The 15042-nt window shown below is 36.9% G+C and overlaps 1 long non-coding RNA gene across 1 annotated transcript; it reads left to right on the top strand.

The window, feature by feature from the left end:
* Positions 1–1973: 1973 nt before the first annotated feature.
* On the top strand, positions 1974–14821 carry LOC137075583 (uncharacterized). Its single transcript, XR_010905059.1, has 3 exons — positions 1974–2018; positions 3209–3298; positions 14620–14821. It is a non-coding gene; the product is annotated as an uncharacterized lncRNA (long non-coding RNA).
* The last annotated feature ends 221 nt before the right edge of the window (positions 14822–15042 follow it).

The raw sequence follows: 15042 nt of genomic DNA, 5'->3' as shown, positions 1-15042 counted from the left end.
ATTGAGCTCAGGTATATCCTGTTTCCACTGATCATACTTAAGATATTTCTACTGTAGTCCACCTGTGGTAAATTCAGTTGATTGTACATAATTTGGAAAGGCACACTGTCTATATAAGGTCTCACAGTTAACACTGCATGTCAGAGCACAAACCAAGCCATGAAGTCCAAGGAATTGTCTGTAGACCTCAGAGACAGGATTGTATCGAGGCACAGATCTGGGGAAGGGTACAGAAAAATGTCTGCAGCATTCAATAAGCACAATGGCCTCCATAATCAATAAATGGAAGAAGTTTAAACTCTTCTTAGAGCTGGTTGCCTGGCCAAACTCAGCGACTGGTGGAGACGGGCTGTCACCATGAACCCAATGGTCCCTTTGACAGAGCTCCAGCATTTTTCTGTGCAAAGACGAGAACCTTCCAGAAGAATAACTATCTCTGAAGTACCAATCAGGCATAGAATGGCCAGGCAGAAACCACTCCTCAGCAAAAGGAACATGACAGCCTACCCGGAGTTTACCAAAAGGCACCTGAAGGAATCTCAGACCATAGGAAACAAAATTATCTGGTCTGATGAAACAAAGAATAAACTCTTTGTCTGGAGGAAACCAGGCACCACTCATCATGTCAATAGCATCCCTACAGTGAATTCATGGTGGTGGCAGCATCATGCTGTGGTGATGTTTTTCAGCGGCAAGAATGGGAGACTAGTCAAGATAGAGGGGAAGAGGAATGCAGCAATGTACAGAGATATCCTTGATGAAAACCTTCTCCAGAGTGCTCTGGACCTCAGATTGGGGAGAATACACAAGATAACAAAGAAATGGCTTTGGGACAACTTTGTGAATGTCCTTGAGTGGCCCAGTCAGAGCCAGACTTGAACTCGATTGAATATCTCTGGAGAGATCTGAAAATGGCTGTGTACCGACACTCCCCATCCAACCTGATGGAGCTTCAGAGGTCCTACAATGAAGAATTTGAGAAACTGCACACAAATAGGTGTGTCAAGCTTGTAGCATCATACCCAAAAAGACTTGAGGCTTTAATTGGTGCAAAAGGTGCTTCAACAATGTATTGAGCAAAGGCTGTGATTACTTTTTTTATTATTATTATTTTATTCATTTATTTATTTTTACAAAGATTTAAAACAAACTTTGATCACATTGTCATTGTTTGGTATTATTTGTAGAGTTTTGAGGAAAATAATTAATTTAAACCATTTTGGAATCAGTCTGTATAACAAAATGTGGAAAAAGTGAAGCACTGTGAATACTTTCCAGAAGCACTGTAGGCTCCAGGCTTCCAATGCATGTGAACCTGTTCTGTGATAATGATCATCTGAAGGATCACAACAGGTTCTGGTGGAGATTTGGAGTTCTAAATGGATTACTGTCACTTTAGTGAGCTGACATTTAATTAAAGAAAAGCCAGGGATTCCTAGTTTATTTCAGTAATGCACTTTGCATTCACAAGACAGGTAGTTCTCTGTGCAGTACAACACCGGCTGACATTTTCAACATGAATATGGAAGAGAAAACATGCTCTCTCTCTCTCTCTCTCTCTCTCTCTCTCTCTCTCTCTCTCTCTCTCTCTCTCTCTCTCTCTCTCTCTCTCTCTCTCTCTCTCTCTCTCTCTCTCTCTCTCTCTCTCTCTCTCTCTCTCTCTCTCTCTCTCTCTCTCTCTCTCTCTCTCTCTCTCTCTCTCTGCATCGGTGCAATTTCAATGGTTTTATCGGTGTAATACCAGCAATCACTATCCTGTCGCTCCTGTACATTTTGTTTGGTTGCACATCGAACCGTGTTAACATCAACAGTAAACAGAAAACAGAAACTCGGTTGCACACAGGCTAGATGATTCATTCTACAGGTGTGTTTTGAAGTAATGCGATTAAAACAAACTCTCAAGATGCAAAGCTACCACCAGAGGGCATCCTATCATCGCTGTCATGAGCTTCGTCAACGTCAAACGAATTTCAGGCTTCTGAGGCATTGCAGACGTTGTTTCACGCTGGATGCAAAAGGTACAGCTTTAGAGAAAAAAATGTTGCCTTACTTTACAAATAGGTCATTGTATGCAATTATTATACTGTGTTGTACACACATTTATTGCAAAACAAATCATACGTTCAAATCTTTTTGGACATTCATATAATTTATTTCGATAGTTTTTTATTCAACTAACTGTGTAACTAGTATGTAAGCTAACTCATAATCTATCATGTCAACTAACTCTAATAATAGACTGTTAGGGTATGTTTACACGACAATGATGCTCTAAAAACAGACGACAACACTGTAAAAATGATCCCTGTTCTCACGAATCTGCAAAAATGACCAACAAGGCAGTATTAAGCATGACATATCGCTAGCTATAATACGCATGCGTATTTTTGTTTTAGACGGTAAAGCCATAGTTTTCAAAACCTTGCATTTTGAAGGTTTTTTTTTCTTTTTCCAAAAACTTGCTGTTGTCGTATAATCAGATGGCCAAAACTAATATAAAGGTGTCGTGTAAACACCTAAACATGTTGTGTAAAGGTGTAAATGTGTCGTGTAAACAGTTATAGGGTTAGTAGAATAAGAACATATACTTGTCAAGTTACTTAAAGTCAGAAACTTTGCAAGTAGCCTACCAGACAGCAATATAGTGTCGGCCCAGATCCGGGCCACGTCTGGTAGGCTACACGTGGATACCACGATCTGGGCAACAACACATTTGCTGTCAAACCATCAAACCATAGTGTTAGCCAGCAGATATTAAGCAGACAGTAGCCTATATTCTAATGACTTGTTTGACATGCAGTTGCAAAGTTACTTAGTAAACGAATGTGTAAAGTTGACTATCAAAATAAAATGTTTCCACAGTATGACCTGATTGCATCAATACCAGGTGTGAATATTGATCATTTATATATTGATCATTTTTTGTTTAATGGGTAGCCTACCATGGTAAAACTATTCTATTCCAATTATTCTTTAAAATACTTTAAAGTAGGCTACCATATAATTATCATGACATATTCTTTTGATGGTAGTACAGTGTGTATGTGAGATATCCTGAGTAGATCTGAGTCACTTCTGTTGATGGTGTTTTGGTGTGTTCAGATCAGTGAGTTGTTGTTTTGAGACCTAGTGGATGTACTGTATAGTTGGAAGTTGGAACAGGAGAATTCTCAGTGGTCACTGATTGCCTGTTTTTGCTGTTCCTCAGCGCTGCCGTACCCTCTTGGGCTCATGCTCGGTTTCCTCTGACTTCCTGGAAAAACATAAAGGTCAGAATAGCTGAAGTCTGAGTGATTATGTAAGTGAAAAGCTTTGTTTTATTTATTGGTTATATTTCATCTACAGGCACTTTGGTTAGTATTTATTAAAACTAACAGCTTTGAATTTTTTATATTAAAGTCACATTTAAATGGTCTTTCCACCAGTTTATATATTTATTTATATATTATTTATTTATACATTTTAGCATTTTATTTTATTATTTTTGTTTTTTAAATAATATATTTAGAAAATTTAATGGACCTGTAGTTTTTTTTTGCAGCCATTAAATCTGATTTTTTTTTTTTCTTGATCAGTCTGATTAAGTTGAAGGAAGGCACCTACTCTAACCGCTGAACCTCCTTCCTCAAAAGTTCCTTTTGCATGAAATGTCTACCAGTTGTGGTTATTTACATATACTGACCTTTCCATTAACCTCAAGCAAACGCATGTTAAAAAGACAACAGAATTTCAGCTATGATAAATGAAAGACACTTTTAACATCTGACCGTCCTAATCTATTGATTGAAAGGAAAGTGTAAGGATTGGGATCTGAACTGGAGAAGGTTCAGAATCAGGTTCTAATCAGCTTTTGCTAAATGGTTTTGACAAATATTAGCTTGATCAAGTTGAAAGTAAATGGGAAGGCATTTTTTTCCGTTTTCAGCAGTTCTGCAATTTTGGCCGCAGCGTTTGAAAGGAATTCTTATGTTTTACGATTCCAATTTTCATATTTTAATTTAAAATTGGCACACTTTTTAAAGGTCCATTTTAGCCAAAAATAAAGTTGTTTCATCATTTACTCACCTTTATGTCCTTCCAAACCTCTATGGTTTTATTTATTTTTCATGGAACAACAAACAAGAAGTTTAACAGAATGTCTGAGCTGCTCTTACAGTGAAAGTCAATAGAGACCACAGCTGTCAGCTCCAAATGACACAAAAGAAGCATAAGTTTTTCATAAAAGTAGTATATACAACTCGTGCACAATGTATTCTTTCAATGTAATATTTCTTTATCTCTTTAAATAGCAGACATAACAGTGGGAGAAAGAAAACATGGCAAACCATCTAAAACTGAAAAGACAGTTCAGAGGTTAACGGGTGCTGCTGCTGAAAATTCTACAACAACTTAGTTGTGCAAAAGGTCACAACCATATATACACAGAGACTTTTTTCATCCTAATAAGCGTGAAAGTGCCACAGCCCGGCACAGCACAAGCATTAATGCTCCTAATGAAGGAACAACAGTAATTGTCGAGGAAACCGTGCACATTGTGTACACACAGTCACTGTAATTTTGCCAAGTTAGACATATTTTGTTGATCCTGCATGGAACAATATTCCTGACTAAAAATTTAGACCTAACCCTACCCTACCATAACCTTAACCCCAACCCCATAACTTATCCCTAAAAAAGAAGGAAATTATAGGTGAATAATACTGATTTAAGCATCTAACCCTGGTTTTAAGCCTAAACATGTAAATTAACTGTAAATTTGTCCCTTGGATCTAATTGTTGTTTGGTCAATATTGATCAATATTGTACACTTGTTGCAATAGTGTTCACTGTATGCACAGACTGACACTCATATTGTGGCAACTTGAAAGCAGTTTGAAATCATTGTGAAATACAATTAAATGGGCCAAAATTTTACTAGTTATTTAGAGTGGAAAGCAATATCGATACAATTTGAAGGAATTTTTTATTTTATTAAATGCAGAATATAGTTTTTTTATAATTTGTATACCTGAAATCATTCTTACTTTTGTATATTTTGTATATATTCAGTCAGTGGGGTTAAAACGTCTTATGCCACTAATAGCAATTCTTACTTGTTGCCATATTTTCAAAAATACAATACAATAAATTTGCATTCATTTCACAATTTATTAGTACTTTATCATTTATATTTTATAAATTGTTAAATGTAAACAAGTGTATACATGTATGTGTATACAGCACATACTATACATCCATACTCTACTCTCATTATTTATACACACAATCTTGAATATGTAGTTTACGCCGACTCACCATGGGTGTAAAGATTTTTATATTGTCAGGGTGTCTGCGGGGTCTTAAAAAGTATTAAAAGTTGATAAATCCATTTTGGGAAAATTAAGACCCTTAAAAGGTATTAAAAAGTCTTAATCACGATTTTTTTTTGAGGTATTACATTTTGTTTCAAGCTTTGTCAAATAAGTTTGACTCCAAAAAGTATGCATGAATATATTTATTTTTATCCCCATAAGTATTAAAAAACAACAAAGTACTCAGTCTGAGATCGGCTCGGGGTGAGGGCGGCACCATCTGCGGGTGATGTCACGTATTTTGCGAAATGCGCGGTTAAGTTATGCATCATCACCCTCCATACGTTGTGAAATAGATATGCTATATAAACAATACATAATTGGCCTACGATATTTTAATTCTACATTCTACTACAACTGTTGATTAAGTTAAAGGTTTGTTGCTGATTCGAACTTGAAGTGCGGTGAGGTCTTAATATAATTTGAGAAGGTCTTAAAAAAAAGTCTTAAAAAGGTATTTAAATTAACTTCATGATACCTTCATATACCTTGATTGTACAAACTTAACCTACCCATCACACAAACTCTTTGGTATTTTTAAATTTTCAAAAAGTGTATATTGATATATTTTACATTTAGTCTTTTTTTAAAACCCATTTGGTTTACGAGGACACAGGCAGTTATACACATTTGTGTCCTCTTAAACCACACACACACACATACACACACACACACACACACACACACACACACACACGTGCACACACACACACACATTTAGAATTTTCTTTGTGCATTCATTTCTGATGCAGCAGTGATTTTGAAGATGTACACATGCCAGTAATAGTTTTTTAAAGGCCAGTTACTGTAGTTTTGTTATGACTTCAGTCATTTGCCTAATTGCCTTTTTTTCCCAAGGATGAGTCAAGAGTCTATTTATGAGTGGAAGTGGTTTGTCAAGATAAGGGTACAGTGAAGTGTGTATTTGATAGTCATATCTCACCTGGCTGATGGCAATGGCACCCACACAGTACTGGAAGTTTACAGGTATCACACTACAAACCCAGGAGAGTTTCTTTACAGCCCACCTTACATTCCCATGTATGGGCTTAACACATGTTCACGAAAGGCGCGGGGGGTTGGCGGTGGGGGAGGAGGATAGATCTGCCATGGGGGCTGAGAATAAGCATTGTGGTCTAGGGTGTTCAAGGTGAGAACACATGCAGAGAAGAGGAGCACAGCGTCATTTTCAAGAATGTGAATTTGTCATAGCACTGCTTAAGTCTCCTAATTTGTTCTCGAGAGCTGATATTGATATGTCAATGTCTGTCTGCTCTCTTGTTTTGACCTCAGACGAACTTTCATCAAGTGTACAAAATGCGCTTCAAAGCCAGCATAGCTCTGCAGGGTTAACTGAGGTTCCACATGCAGCACTTACTCACGCGGTGTTGTTGTACTCACCGATGTCAACACTTTGGATGAGTTGTTAATGTAAGTCTCACAGTAGTTTCACTGAAAATTGAAAGTAACACATTTAGGGTTCATAACAGTGATCATTAGCGATAATGACGCTATATACCCCAGAGGAATGCTTTATTGCTCCGAGGTTGCTCTTTGGTGGCTTAGGGCACTCAGTTATGTTTCATCTAGCTGTCAACTTGATGTTTCTCATAGAATTCAAGACATTTTTGACTTATGATAAAACATGTAATATAAAATTAAGGTTGGTAGCATAGCTAAGATGATTTTGTCTTGATTTAGAATGAGAAATGGTTGAGTTCATTTTGAATTTGGAAACTTTGGCTTCTTGGCAAATCTGAACACAGCTTGAGACATTATTGAGATCTCTTCTGAAACTCTGAACAGATTACCAGTGTATTTTTGTTTGGAGAAAACTCTACTTTTGCTCTTTATTTAATCTCATTGACAAGAAACAGAGGAGATGTATTGACGAGATCTCTTCTATGATGTAAAACTATATCTTATTGTTAATTTAAAGGCCCACTGAAATCAAAATTGAAGTTTTTTAGCTTTTAGTATGACTGTGTTAGCCTTAAAGTTATGAATGGTGGTATTTGAAGTTATGAATGCTGGTATGTTCCAAAACTGACAAAATTTGCATTTAGGAGATATAAGCATTCAAAATTTACAGTCTCTCACTTCCGTTAAAATGAATCACAGATTTTGATGTAATCATCGCAGACTTTACCTTCTCATCAAATCTTCTGTCCAATGAAAATGCTCTCTAGAATCTAAAGCCCGCCCCCTACACTAGGGCTAGGACTGGGACGGTATGTATTTTTTCTTACCGCGGTTGAAAAGCAAGAAATTCCCACGGTTCAGCGGTAAACCGCTTTTAAACCTGTGATGCCACGCCCCCTGTTATGAGTCTTGTTTTGAGTGCGACACACACTAATCTTCTTCTATAGTTTGCTCTGTAAATAAATTAAATTGAGAGTATATCTAATGCATATATGCTATTTTAAATACTGTAGCCAGATATATATAGCTTACATTTTAAAATAATTAACGCAACATCCAGTTCATAAGCATGAGTGTTTAGTTTTCCGTCAGTGAAAACTAAAGCCTGTAAAACCTTTAAATGATTATAAGTAAATAATGGTAATCTTAAGAATATAAGAAAATTAAATATTTGTTTAAAAAATTGTTTGTTTCATAGCCTATTTCCCCGCAAAGATGTGTCATGCCGCTCTGCGCTTTGAGATGAATGTGGGACACGAGCTGGATAGACACCTTCTCGAATATCTTCATCTTCATGTTTTTTCCTGATTTTGCAAAGCAACACTTGTTGTAATACGTCTGAAGAGTGAATTTTATCTTCCACAGGGTCAAGACATTTATTATGCTATGTTTGATTATGCACTGCTAGAGAAAACGAAAGTAAAATCGTTGGGTGTGCACTGCGCTATTCAAATAACTGACACGCCTCAAGTCTAATAACAAGAGCAAACTGTGTTAAATAAAAGTTCATTTTTGGGCAAACTAACCCTTTAAAATCTCCTCTGAAACTGCAGAAATTATGTGAGATTATTAGGGTCTTTTTGTTAGGGGAAAAATCTGCTTTTGCTCTCCATTTAATCTCGTAGCCATCTACAAGAAACAGTAGAGAAATTTTTTAAACATTTGTCATTAGTTTAATGACCAATTTACAACATTGAAGGTATCTATACCACTTTGAAAATGCTCATCACAGTAATTTCAATCCGATTAACAGACTGTAGCGTTTGTTTTTAACTTTCCAATTTTTTTTAATCTGTAAGCAAGCAACAGAGAAAAGAACTTCTGAGAATTTCAGTACGTGAAACATATGTCAATTTACAGTTAAAAACCAACGAAGCTGATAGTGTAACCTTTATCCTCTGTACCATGAATGGATAGAACAGCATCTTAATCTGTGGCTAACTGGAGGAGGATCGTGACTCAGTACTAAACTAGCAGTCTATCCAAACCAAACAATGAGCCAAACTGTTGAGTGCATGGAGGCCGATTGTCTTTAACATAAAGAAACCCACCTCTATTAACACAATAGGATTTCTGTTAATAGTCTTACAATGAATGCATCGAGCTTTCAGGGATTTCTGTAAACCCTTAACACTTTTTAGTGGCCAAATTTAATGTTGGAAAGTCCATAGTGTAATATGTAAGTGTGTGTGTGTGTTTCTTTTTCCCACGACTAAGACATGTTTGAAGTCTAAAGTCATGATGGAGAATTCGCAGAAATATAGACTGTGACCACTATGATTCATAATGTTTCACTTTACTGAAATTAGCTGTAATATGTGCAATTTCAGTCCTTTCCCCCATTTTACTCAGCCCTCAGGAGACAAAGATTCACATATAAATGAAGAAAAAAACATATCCCAGGGTTTCATTCAATTTAACTTCAATACAAAATTGTGATTTGCGATTCAATCAACGAACAAAGGTGGCAGGTGGCAAAGACTAGAGTGAAAAAAAGGATTTTTATCTCATCAACAGTTTCCTGAATTCCACGTGTGTCACAGCTGGATCTGCTTTTTATTACTGACTGAAATATCACAAAAATATGAGTGGCAAGTCTTTCCTTTGGGGTGTGAGACCTTTAGCCTCAATAAATGTACTGACATGGTGCAGTGAGCTTATAATGCTGTTAGTAGGATTAAAATATCATAGCCTCTGTACCATCATAGCTGTAAAGCAATTTTAAGTAACTTAACATGCTCTCTTGAACTCACTTTAGGAGATTTTACAGAAAAAGGGAGCTCTCACCTGGGAGTAATTCCTTCTTTTGCCATTGCCAGAATACAAAAAGGAAGAGTGTTGACCTTGAAAAAAGCTGGCCTTGTTTTAAAGATTGCGTCAGTTTGCTGTCTACTGAGCACATGTATTTCCCAGTTACCCTGAAGGGAGATAATGATGTCATGATTTCATGACAATGATGTTTTTAAATTTCTGATCATTACCGCACACTTAAAGAAATAGTTTAGCCAATAAATAAAAGTGGTCCAAGTCTTCTGAAGCCATTGGGTAGCTAAACTGTGGGTAGCAGCTCACTTGAGGTACTAGTTATGACTAAGTGAATAATAGTTAGTCAGTGATCCAGTTTAATGAACACATATCGGGCATTGCTGATTGTTTGCTTTTTTGATTACATTTTGAAGGAATTATTTTGTAGATGGATCAAATTTTAACATTGTCACAAGAGCATTTAAAGATTCTGTAGAGTTGTATGTGCAATCTTTTTCTAAGTTGAATTTTATTAAATATTTGTATTTATTGTTAACATTTTGAATCGGTGTCTGTCATTGCTTATACGTTTAAATACAACCAGCACACAAATATTTTATATGGCTTCAAAAATTTCTACCCATTTATTGTAATTTCTGTATTGTATTTTAAAATGTTGTATTTCATTAAGAAAGTCACATGTAAAAAAAACAAAAAAATAGCTCCATTAAAAAATTTTCTAGTGACTGATCACATCTAAATTGTTCATTTTGCCAGATGCAATTTAATTCACTGAAATTAATTTCGGCCAAATTGAAAAAAAAAAAAAAAATTCTTACAGTGCATAGTGCTATGGGTTTTGAACGTCATCAAAGTAAATAATAGCCACTTTTCCAAAGTTTTCTCTAAGAATGGTTCCAGTTGTATTTCCACTTGAGACTAGTAAGGAACCGTGTTAAACCGACACAAACCGTCCTGGGCACGGAATTTTCGGCACGGTTGGCGAACCGTGCTGGAAGAATGCTTGTTGGTGATGATGTCGCAACACGGGATTGGTCACTTGTCTGTTGCCTGACTCCAAGTTCCTCTATTTGCTAAGTAAAAACACAAATTAATCAGAAGATCAGAAGAAATATCCAATCATCCCCCATAATGTGGTCGCTATACATCTCATGTCGTCTGTATTACCAAGACAAAAACTGAAGCATTTGTATTACATTCCAAAGAGCTCCGTTATCAGTCCCAAAGGTGGAAAGTGGAACCATATCCATATTGACTGGCTATTTTTGGCACAAAATGGAACAGTTAAGCAAAGTAAACGGTTTGGCCCAATGGTGGAATAATGGGATATACAATTGGGATATATCTAGTCGCATCATATGTAAACCTATACCCCCAGTTTCACAGACAAAGCTTAAAGGGATACTTCACTGCCTTTTCATATTAAACTATGTTATTCCCTTAACTTAAACGAGTTGATACATACCATCTCTCTGACATGCAGTGACGATCTTATAGAATTTAGCTTAGCTCCCTAAGCCCAGTTCATTCACTATGGAACCAAACAGAGATCAAATTAGAAGTACCAAACACCTCCAGGTTTTCCCTATTTAAATACAGTTACATGAGTAGTTGAATGATCAAGTATGGTGACAAAATAAAACGTGGCGCGTTTCTAATCGGATTAAAAAGGAGAACTATAATGTATGGCGGAATTGCACTTCTGAGAGTACTTTGGCTCGGCGCAGTAAAAAGTCCCGGCCTAAACATCTTCCCTCTTTTCCATCTTCCCCGACTTTTTACTGCGCCGAGTCGAAGTACTCTCAGAAGTGCTAATCCGCCATACATTATAGTTCTCCTTTTTAATCCGATTAGAGAAGTACATCGTTTTATTTTGTCACCATACTTGATCGTTCAACTATTCGTGTAACTGTATTTAAACAGGGAAAAGATGGAGGTGTTTGGTACTTCTAACTTGATCTCTGTTTGGTTCCATAGTGAATGAACTGGTTAAATGCTATCAGATCATCACCGCACGTCAGAGAGATTAAGTGCACGCACTGAGACGAGAGAGGTGTGTATCAACTCGTTTTAGTTAAGGGAATAACATAGTTTAATATTAAAAAGCGGTGAAGTAACCCTTTAAGCTAGTCCCAGACTAAAATTCGTGATTAAGCTGTTTTATCTGAAAGCAACTTCCACTGACATATCTTAATGTTACATCTTAAGATGCACACCAGTTATGTTTTTAAGGCATGTTTCTAAAAGCTACTTAAATGTTCTAATTGATCTACGGCCTAATCCTGGCTTTATATAAGCGCTGTGAATCTGTGAAACCGGGCCATAATGTGTGATCTTAGTATTTATTTTGTCCGTTGATCATTGTTTATTGGCATAAAATGAGTGGTCTAATTTCGTGCCCTCCATCCTGGTGTTGTTTAGCGAGCTGGAAATGATCTTCGGTGTAGGTCTCGGGGGCTTTTGCTCTAAATGTGGTGCTGATAAAGTCAGCAGGCGATGGTAATCATTTTTGTGGTCCCAATGACTCAGTGCAGTGCCTGTGGGTCAACTCATGACTCCTACGTATGATCTAATAGAAGTGTAGGTAACCCACTTCAGGCTCATGCTGTGACAAATGTTTGACTTCATTTTATCAATAGCATAGTGAAAAAAATGGTTGATAATTATTACTCTTTTATGCAGTCAATTCTCTTTTAACAGTAGACCGCTTAGAACTGCTTACACCATTTAGGGCTCATTTGAAACAGTTGGACGAACTAGCGATGCCACTAATGCGATTTACCAATAGCATTGCAGCTGTTTTCTAAATAGTATAGCTTTTCCTTTAACAAGCTGCTTTATCTAATGAGTAGTGATGCATCATTGAAAAACACTACAACATCATTGTTTTTGGTTGGATTGTGTTTCATGCACATCTGTACAGAAGAGCAAACTGATTTTATAAGCAAACAAGCTCTTTTAAACAGTTCTTTCTCACTTGTGTACACTTTTGGATTACAGAATGTTTAAAAAATGTATGTAAATGAACCGATTCAAAAATGCTCCACTGAACATAAGTCCTTGCACAGCCTTTTTTGTTATGCTAAATATACTAATAATTGTATTATTTATATTTAATTACTGCACTCCTGTTAAAAACTGAAGCCTACGCTCCTTGATAACCCCCAGGTGCTTAGTCCCAGTATATCTCATAACCCCCGCCCCTCCATGATTTCTAATGGACTCGAGAACGTCGTCCATATTTAAAGTATTTGTTCAGCCACCAATTGTGCAAGTTCTCCAACTTAAAAAGATGAGATAGGCCTGTAATTTTCATCATAGGTACACTTCAACTATGAGAGACAGAATGATAATCCAGAAAATCATATTGTCTGAGTTTTAAAGAATTTATTTGCAAATTATGGTGGAAAATAATTAATTGGTCACCTAAAAAAAGTTGAATTTTTGGCTCTTACAGACCTGTAACGTCTTCTTTAAGAATTTCCTCTGTCCTCCGCTTACCTGTATTAATGGCACCTGTTTGAACTTGTAGACAACTGTCCACAACCTCAAATAGTCAGACTCCAAACTCCACTATGGCCAAGACCACAGCTCGTCAAAAGACACCAGAAACAAAATTGTAGACATGCACCAGGCTGGGATATATAGGTAAGCAGGTTGGTGTGAAGAAATCAACTGTGGGAGCAATTATTAGAAAATGTAAGACATACAAGACCACTGATAATCTCCTTCGATCTGGCGCTCCATGCAAGATCTCACCCCGTGGAACAAAATGATAACAAGAACAGTGAGCAAAAATCCAAGAACCACAAAGCTAATGACCTGCAGAGAGCTGGGACCAAAGTAACAAAGGCTACCATCAGTAACGCACTACGCCACCAGGGACTCAAATCCTGCAGTGCCAGACATGTCCCCATGCTTAAGCCAGTACATGTCCGGGCCCATCTGAAGTTTGCTAGAGAGCATTTGGATGATACAGAAGAGGATTGGGAGAATGTCAAATGGTCAGATGAAACCTTAATAGACTTTTTGGTAAAAACTCAACTTGTCGTGTTTGGAGGAGAAAGAGTTGCACCATACCTACTGTGAAGCATGGGGGTGGAAACATCATGCTTTGGGGCTGTTTTTCTCCAAAGGGAACAGGATGACTTATCCGTGTAAAGGAAAGAATTAATGGGACCATTTATCATGAGATTTTGAGTAAAAACCTCCTTCCATCAGCAAGGGCATTGAAGGTGAAAGGTAGCTAGGTCTTTATCCCAATTATCCCAAACACACCGCCTGGGCATTGAAGGAGTGGCTTCATAGGAAGCATTTCAAGGTCCTGGAGTCTCCAGATAACCCTAACCCCATAGAAAATCTTTTGAGGAAGTTGAAAATCTTTGTTGCCCAGTGACAGCCCCAAAACATCACTGCTCTAGAGGAGATCTGCATGGAGGAATGGGCCAAACTACCAGCAACAGTGTGTAAAAACCTTGTGGAGACTTACAGAAAACGTTTGACCTCTGTCATTGCCAACAAAGGGTAATAACAAAGTATTGATTATTTTTGTTATTGACCAAATACTTATTTTCCACCATAATTTACAAATAATTTAATTAAAAATCAGACATTGTGATGTGATTTTCTTGCACAGAGCTCAGAACACTGACAAAAAACAAAAAGTTGCCTCAGCCACTTGACCTGAGCACATTAATAACCCTGTCATGACTTTGGTTTTTCTGACCAATATGATCAATGAAGTTTCATTTGCATAAGTTAAAAAGTCAAAAATATTGTCAGCTGCATATATTTGATATTTTGTAACACATCCAGTAAATGTGTTTCCTTTAGCACACATTATGTTCATCCTGTTATCTGTGTCTGCAATTTGTTGACTGCAAAATCTCTCTTATGTACCTTCGGGCATAATGCCAGCCACAATATGAGATATGATTTGTGTTTTTTTCAACCAACTTGGTTTGAAGAAGAAGTATTTCTTCTTCTTCCCACACTTAAATAGGCCTGTGGGGGAGGGGGAAGGGGGAGGGGGGTTGAAACTGTGTTCGTGTTCTCTTCTGAGTCTTGTTTTATTATATAGTTTTCAGACACATTCAGCCTCTCCACTCACAGGGAACTTGGGATGGAGGAGACTGCTGGGAAATACATCCAGATCAATAAGGCAGCTATGAGAATTTGCACGCGTCAGGACACATGACAGTCATGAGCAATATTACTGTGAATTACAGTGCAATCCCTATTGCTCCCTAAATTAAATAAAAGTTATATTTTCTGTGCTTTGATACCTGGTTTCTGCTTTGAATTTGTGAAATGATGAGGGGAAAAGTGTTTATTTCATCAGCATGTGTTGGATCTATATTTCTTTGCCTTTGGGCAAAATGACAGAAAACATTCATCTAACATGAGATTGAGCTAGGTTTATGTTATATTTAAAAGAATTGAGAGTCCAAGCTTGTTTAATCTTAATGGGTTTTTTTCATCATGTCTATGGTTCAGCCATGTT

Source organism: Pseudorasbora parva, chromosome 5 (assembly GCF_024679245.1).
Source record: "Pseudorasbora parva isolate DD20220531a chromosome 5, ASM2467924v1, whole genome shotgun sequence".
Classification (NCBI taxonomy): domain Eukaryota; kingdom Metazoa; phylum Chordata; class Actinopteri; order Cypriniformes; family Gobionidae; genus Pseudorasbora; species Pseudorasbora parva.
The sequence above is the reverse complement of the archived record's forward strand: the minus strand, read 5'-3'. Positions and strand labels throughout refer to the sequence as shown.